This window comes from Aquarana catesbeiana, linkage group LG03 (genome assembly GCF_042186555.1).
Source record: "Aquarana catesbeiana isolate 2022-GZ linkage group LG03, ASM4218655v1, whole genome shotgun sequence".
NCBI lineage: Eukaryota > Metazoa > Chordata > Amphibia > Anura > Ranidae > Aquarana > Aquarana catesbeiana.
In genome coordinates this window covers 377637303-377645869 of record NC_133326.1, presented here as the reverse complement: position 1 = coordinate 377645869, position 8567 = coordinate 377637303, and positions in this window count along the sequence as shown.

Below are 8567 nucleotides of genomic sequence, written 5' to 3'. Positions count from 1 at the left end.
GTCCAAGCTTTAAGAGAATTTGGGTAGATCCATGCCGGATAAAAGGCCGGATTTCTGATAAAAGAAAGGAGAGGATTGTGTGGAGATTGTAACTGATATTTGGTTTTTAGTTTATCCCAGAGAGATAAGAAGTGTTTAGTAATGGGATTATGAATTTTAAAGCGGTCTTTAGGATCAAGCCATAATAAATTTGATATTAATAGAGGGTCATTTTCTGAAGCCTCTATAAATACCCATAATGGGATTTCCTGTTTTGCATGGTATTTGGACAGACTGGCCAAATGTGCTGCTCTGTAGTAGTTAGTAAAATTAGGGTATCCCAGGCCTCCTTTATTTTTGGGAAGATGTAGTGTGTGTATAGGTATACGTGGTTTAGAAGAGCCCCATATAAACGAAGTTGCTCTTTTTTGTACTATTCTCAAAAAATAGGAAGGAATTGGAATAGGGAGGACTCTGAATAGATAAAGCAATTTGGGTAGAATAGTCATTTTGATTGCATTAATCTTCCCTATCCAGGATAAAGGAAGTTGCGACCATTGTTTTATTAGATTTGTGATCTGTCTTAATACAGGAGGATAATTGGTTGAAAATAAGTCAGAATGAGATGCTGTTAAATGAATTCCAAGATATGGGATTGATTTTTCTGCCCATGTGAATGGGAGTGCAGCCCTAGCCGGGATCAATTCCATGTTTGTGAGTGAAATATTAAGCACTAGGCATTTCTTAGGATTAATCATAAGGCCGGATAGGGCTGCAAATCCATCAAGAGCTGGTATTAAGTTAGGACCAGAGACCTGTGGTGATGATAGAAAAAGTAATATATCGTCTGCAAATATACATAATTTGTGTGTAATACCTCCTACTTCAATGCCAGTTATAGTTTGGTTTGTTCTGATGTATTGGGCCATGGGTTCGAGTATAAGGGCAAATAATAAGGGAGATAGTGGGCAACCCTGTCGGGTACCTCTTTCGATATTAAAGGCTTCAGATTTGTATCCAGCATATTTTATATAGGCTTTGGGTTTATTATATAATGCTTTGATCCATGTTAAAAAGTGGGGTCCAAAACCCCATTTTTGTAATGAATATTGCATATATTGCCAGGATACTGTGTCAAATGCCCTCTTAATATCGAGAGATAGAAAACATAAAGGGATTTTCCGTTTTTTAGCAATATGTGCCAATAACACTGCCCTGCGTATATTATCGCCTGCCTGTCTATTTGGCATGAAGCCTACTTGATCTCTATGTATTAATTTTCCTATAATGCTATTGAGGCGTTTTGCTATTATTTTTGCTAATAATTTAATATCAAAGTTTAACAGAGAGATAGGCCGATAATTCACACAGGAAGTATCATCAGAAAGGGGTTTTGGGATCATACAAACAATTGCCATTAGTGTTTCTTGCCGAAAAGAATGTCCATCTAGAAGTTTGTTAGAAGTTTCAGTGAGAATGGGAGAGAGTATTTCTGAGAATGTTTTATAGTATAAAGCCGAGTAGCCGTCTGGGCCTGGTCTTTTGTTAAGTTTTAGGTCTTTTATGGCATTAGCAACTTCATCTATAGTTATAGGCTCATCCAAACTGCTTTTTTGATTCTGAGATAACTCAGGTAAGGTTATTTTTGAGAAGAAGGATTCAGCCTCTGTAGGATTAAATTCATTGTTTGTCTTGTATAAAGTTGCGAGATGTGAGTGAAATTTATGGACTATTTTAACTGGATTACAAGTGTAAACATTTTTTGATAATTTCAAACGTATTGGTTTGAAAGATTTGTTAGTTGAATTTAATGCCCGAGCCAAATATGTACCTGGTTTGTTTGTATTCATGTAGAAATTGTGTTTGGAGCGTTTGAGGGATTTATCAACTGACTCAGTGAGAAATAGATCGTATTCCAATCTAGATTTTTCTAGATGAGATTTTGTACTCTGAGATGGATTATCTTGAAATGATATGTAGGCTGCATTAAAATTGAGTTCTAGTTTTTTTGCTAGATTTTTGCGTTCCCGTTTAAATAGTGCCATTTGTCTTTGTATTGTACCACGCAAGACAGGCTTATGAGCTTCCCACAGTGTTATTGGGGAGATGTCTGTTGTATTATTAATTGATATGTATTCCTTTAAAGCTTGTTTAATGGCCATCTGATGTAGTGGGTGTTTGAGCATTATGTCCGGTAAGTACCACGTTGGGTCATGCGCTTTTGGTATGGCTGAGGCTATAGTAGTGTATACTGCATTATGGTCAGACCACGGAATCGGAATTATATCTGATGCAATAATTTCTGGTATCATTCCTATTGTTAGAAAAATATGATCTATTCTGGTGAAGGTTTGATGAGGGTGCGAGAAATAAGTGAATTTCTTTTTCATTGGGTTACTTTCTCTCCATGAATCTACCAGATTGTATTTGGAAAGAAGTTGAGAAAAAGGTAATCTAGAGGTCATTTTGGATGGTGTAAAAGGTGATTTATCTAGAAATGGGAGGAGGACCTGGTTCGAATCCCCACACATTATCACTGTTCCTATTTTGTGTGTATTAATCACTTGTAATATATGTGAGAGGAATGGTGTAGGTTGTTTGTTAGGAGCGTAGTAAGAAATCACAGTGATTGCTATATCCATTATATAACCCATGAGTATCAGGTATCTACCTTGTGGGTCTTTAATTTCTGGTGATAAGGTGAATGGTGTGGATCGGTGAAATGCAATTAGAGTTCCCCTTTGCTTGGTACAGGCAGAAGCCGTGTAAATTTGTTGATAAAAAGGAGAAATATATTTTGGAGTAGAATCTTTGGTGAAGTGTGTTTCTTGGAGGCATACTATGTGAGCCTTCTTGTTATGGAAAGTACGGAAGGCTTTGGTCCTTTTTTGAGGGACATTTATTCCCTGAACATTCAGGGAAAGTATATTCAGTGGTGCCATGGCAATAGATCAAATAGTTTTGACTTACTTTTTGTTATGCAGAGCTGACTGCGCAGATCAACCTGTGTGGACTGAAGAGATGAATAGATAGAAAAGAAACCAGTGAATTCTGGAGTAAAGAGTAAACAAAAAACATATGAGATTAGATGATACATTGTATAAATTATTTTTTGCAAGTAATCACAATTTACCCGTGAAAGAGAATAAATATCTCTCTCAGGGGAATAAGTGCCTTCGTCACACTCCCACATAATATGGTTGGGAGAATGAGGAGGGCTAATGGGGGTACACGGATCTTCCGCTTACAGGAGAGAAGTGCTATGTCAAAAGACATCAAAATGATGTTTCATTAATTGGAGTGCAGAATATAGTTTTTGTTGAAATTATTTATTCCAGGGTGGTTGTATATGGTTAGTCTTGCCCTAGGCTAAATAATTCAGTTAGAAAGGTACTGTTAATAACTTTGGTATTGATGAAGATAGTTTGAATTATTTTGGGATTTTAACCCTTTTAGAGTAAACAATTACATATTTTATTCATATGTAACTGTTTAGATATGTTAACTCATAAAATTGAGGTTGTATTGCTTCAGATTAGAATAAACAAAAACATAATTCTAGGAACTAGTTAGGTAATAATATATTTGTTTTAAGAAAAGAAAGAAAAAGCTTCCATTACTTCTGGATTATTGAACATATTTGTCCTAAAAAGTAATAAATCTATTGTTATTACCTGATAATATATAACTGAACATGAATTTCCTTATTTCACTTATATATTCTAAGGCTATATGAATCAGAAGTAATAAGAAATATAACTGGAATGTAACATGATGTGTTGCTGCTTGTGGGTTCTGTCAGATTTAATTTTAAAAGGGTTTGTTGTAGTTCATCTGCTGATCTGCTTCTGTAAATTGTACCTTGGTAGTTAAATCTGACTGAAAAGGGGAAGCCCCATTGATACATAATGTTGTGGCGTTGCAGTTCCATTAGTTGGGGTTTCATGGATCGTCTTTTAGTAATAGTAAGTTGGGATAGGTCAGCAAAAATTTGATAATTGTGTCCTTGAAAATTAAGTTCCTTTTTTTCTCTTGCAGCAATTAGTATTTGTTCTTTCGTTCTGTAATAATGAAATTTTGTGATTATATCACGTGGGGGTCCATCTTTCTTTTTGGCTGTGAGGGCTCTGTGTACTCTGTCCAGTTCTAAACGTTCAACAGGGATATCTGGCTTTAGTTCTTGTAATAGAGCAGTAATAGTAGATTGCAGGTCTGTCACAGTTTCAGGTATTCCCCTTATGCGCAAGTTTGAACGTCTGGCTCTATTTTCGTAATCTTCGAGCTTAGTTTGAAGTATTAAATTCTCTTTTTTTAATTGTTCCAATTCTGTTATATTTACTTGGGTTGTAATTTCAATTTCATCCATTTTTATTTCTAAGGCTGCGGTGCGGTTTCCCAGCTCTCTTATTTCTTTGGTTAGGCTTTTTGTTATTTGGTCTGAGGTTTGTTTTAAAGCCTTATGAAGCATCTTTTCAAATTGTAATAATATTACTGGGGATACTGAGGAGGCTTGTGGAGAAGTTTGTGAGAGGATTTGTTCTGTATCTGACTCAAATGGAGAGTCTTGCTGTGACATTTTCTGTCTGTGAGAGCGCCCTGATGCTGTATCTTGTGAGGTGACTGGAGCTGCTTCAGCTGCAGTGAGTGCCTGTGAGCTCTTTGTGAGGTGATTTTTATTTCTGCCACGGTTTCCTCCCAGTACCATATTTCCTGCCCAAACTTTCACAGTTTGTTCCCTGGGGCAAAAAGGTTCAAATGGATACCTTTTGAGCCTGCAGGCTCCGCTTTGTCCTTCTCTTCTCTCCTCAGCGGTGTGGAGCTCTAACAATGCATGTCTGCTCCGCTAGGCTCCGCCTCCTGCCCCCCATGATAAATGGTTTTCAAGACTTTTTACTTTTTTTAACTAAATATCTGAAAAGTGTGGCATGCATTTGTATTCAGCCCCCCTGAGTCAATACTTTGTAGAACCACCTTTCACCGCAATTATAGCTGCAAGTCTTTTTGGGTATGTCTCTACCAGCTTTGCACATCTAGAGAGTGACATTTTTTCCCATTCTTCTTTGCAAAATAGCTCAAGTTCAGATTGGACAGGGAGCGTCTGTGAACAGCAATTTTCAAGTCTTGCCACAGATTCTCAATTGGATTTAGGTCTGGATTTTGACTGGGCCACTCTAACACATGAATATGCTTTGTTCTAAACCATTCCATTGTAGCTCTGGCTGTATGTTTAGATTTGTTGTCCTTCTGGAAGGTGAACCTCCGCCCCAGTTTCAAGTCTTTTGCAGACTCTAATGCCCCGTACACACGGTCGGATTTTCCGATGGAAAATGTACGATCGGAGCGTGTTGTCGGAAATTCCGACCGTGTGTGGGCTCCATCGGACATTTTCCATCGGATTTTCCGACACACAAAGTTGGAGAGCAGGAGATAAAATTTTCCGACAACAAAATCCGATCGCGTCAATTCCGACCGTGTGTGGCCTGTTCCGACGCACAAAGTGCCACTCATGCTCAGAAGAAATTCCAAGACGGAACAGCTCGTTCTGGTAAACTTAGCGTTCGCAATGGATACAGCACTTTCGTCACGCTGCAATGTTAAAAATGGTTTAATACAGCGCACTCTCTTCTTCTTTATAATGTGACAAGAATTAAGTCGTTTTGCTGCTCATATTAACACACACACTTCTCACAAAGTTTTATTTTTGTTTTTTTATTGGGATTCCCTGAATATATTGTTATTAGTTGTCACATCTGACAGAATTTTTTTTTTTATTTAATTTTTTTGGGGATTTTAAGCCTTTTTTTTTTAATGTTTGAATTTTTTCAAAGGCTGATCTTTATTCAATGTTATTTTTATTTTTACTCCAGAATATTTTTGTGTGTGTTTTGTGTGTCAAGTTACCCCAACACCATTGATATCTTTTATTATTTAATCTCAAGGAGATTGTTTGGTGTTGGTGTCCCTTGTTCATTTCACATTGTATATTTGAAATGTACCTGAATCCTCACAAACCAACTGTCCTTTTTGAAGTAAAACACATAGGAGAGTATAATTCAAAACAAAAATCCTTTATTAAGGGCTCAGAACCAAACAAAGAGGAAGGCAACACTGGATCAACATGAGAAATTAGCGAAGCCTGGGGCCCCCACGGCAGACATCAATTCTTGAACATCAAAATTGGTGGCCTGAGGAGTCCATATGTAAGGGAGGGCAGTCTGGTCCAGAATTCGCAGAGATCCGGATAGCAGCAGATGACATGTGTGTCCCCAGGCTGTGGTACCACAAGAGGCTGCATTTTTTGGCCGACCAGACTGGATCCAGGGTCCTCACTTTCTGGTCTTCCTTTCACGCTTCATTCCGGGCTGTGGCTGTGCAGTTGGAGATGTGGCAGGAGGAGGAGTAGGACCTGGAGGAGGACTGGGAGGACCTGGAGGAGAAGGAGGAGGAGGAGGAGGACCTGCAGGAGGAGGAGGAGGACCATCGCAAAGGTGTGTCTGAGCTGTCATTTGGCCCCTCATACCTTTGTTAAGAGCCTCCAATATGAGCGCCTCACACATGGCTTGTTGGCCCTCCTCCATCCTCTGCATTTTATATGCAATGACGGCAGCAATGTCCTCCTCCACGGTCTGTCGTGCTCCCAGGACCTCTGTAGCCCTCCAAAAGAGTCCTCCGGTAGCCTCCTCTAGGGCACTCCTCCTCCTGCCACTTTCTCTTTTCAGGGGGGGTGGAGGGACCTGCAGATCAGCCAGCCGGCTCGGCCCGGCCACCTCCTGGCTGAGACTTCCCTGTGTATGAAAAAGGGACATGGTTGTAATGTTTTGCTTCATCAATCACAATCCTAAATTAGTACTCCAAACTAACATCTAGTTAACATCATTGATTGGACAAGCAGAAATATTTAGAGGAATGCTATACCTGGCTCAATCTTGGCTCCTCCACATGTTGCCTGGAAGGCCCAGGTTGGGCGTCAGAAGCCTCAGCCGGGGGGGAAGGAAGCGTGGAAGGAAGACTGGAGAGGGATGGCCTGGGTTCAGTCTGGCCTGCCAGAAAATGCAGCCTGTCATAGTACAACATCCTGGGGACATAGATGTCATCTGCTGCTCCGGATCTCTGTGAATCCAGGACTTTCTTGCGCTCCCATAGATATGTGCTCCTCAGGCCACCAATTAAGATCTTTAAATAGGTGATGTCTGCTGTGGGGATCACCTGCTTCACAATTTCACACAATTGCACCAGTGCTGCCTTCCTCTTTGCTTGGTTCTTGAAATGGGGGTGTTTAATCTCCCACAGACATGGCAGCTCCCTTAAGATATCTATGAATACTGACATGAAGTCATTGTCTTTCACTAAGATATCCATGTTCACTGCAAGACACAACACAAGACAAAGCCTAATGTCAGACAAAACTCTCCTAATCTTGTTACAATATAGGCTTCAATGTAGAAGCAGTATAGGCACAAGTTTGTCTCTTACCTTCGTTCTTACGATCGGCGCGTCCAATGCTCCTTCCTCCGCTCACAGATCGTACGTAATACGCACGCGTGTTACGCTTTATACACACTGCGCATGCGTGTAACTCCGCCCGCCCCTGACGTTCTTTCTAGTCTATTCCCTGCCCCTTTTCGTTCGGCGCAGTGGGGGAAGAGCACATGGCGGAGTCACAGCAGGTGCGTGCTAATTGCAGGAACAAAGAGGAGGAGGAGGAAAGCCCAGATCCGGACACGTCCCGATCCAAAAGGAGACGTTTTAAGGCCACAAATATGTCCTTTGGGGAGATGTTGGAGATGGTCGACATCATGAAGAAGTCCGACTATGACAGAAAGTATGGGCCTTACCCCAACCCCAATATCAGAAAGGCCAAGATCATGGCGAAAGTGATCAAAAGTCTGCAGAAGAATTTCGGGGTACGACGATCAAAAGATCAGCTCAGGAAGCGGTGGTCGGACCTGAAATTGAGAGAGCTCGAGCAGTACCGAAAGATCCAGAGAGTGCTGCAAAAAAGTAAGTAGTTGTGCTGTGTTCCTATTCTTTCTGTCTTTATTGCATTCGTGCTGCTCCATATGCTTTTCTTAATTGTACAGTTTAAAAGGGCAACTTTAATGTTCATGGGCCCATTATTCGTTCGTATCAAACATTTTTCTTTCGGCCTCTAAAACACCATTGTTTAGGCCATATGCATTTTCCCACATTTTTTTTGGGCCTACTTGGATGCCAAATAGTTGTTTGTGTAGATGGGTTTGTTACTAGAATATAATGCCAACTAGATTGTGTGTAAGGAGAGGACACTGAGCAGCTGTTTTCACATCTGGACACTGGAGCACTAGTGTGGGACACAAGAACACCATTTTTATTAGGGGGCCACACAGGTGCTCCAGTGTATACTATAGGGGGGTCTCCATCTGTGAAGCTTGTACTAAACAGGTAAAGTATTGCAGCTTGACAAAGGCCAATAAAAAAATACATCTTGGAACTCGGCTAAAATAGACAATTGTACCCCACTTCCAAGCAATGTTTCCTATTTCTAGTTCTGCCATCAAATATCTGTGTGCTAATTATACCATTTTTGTTTTACATAGGGGAGAAAAGAC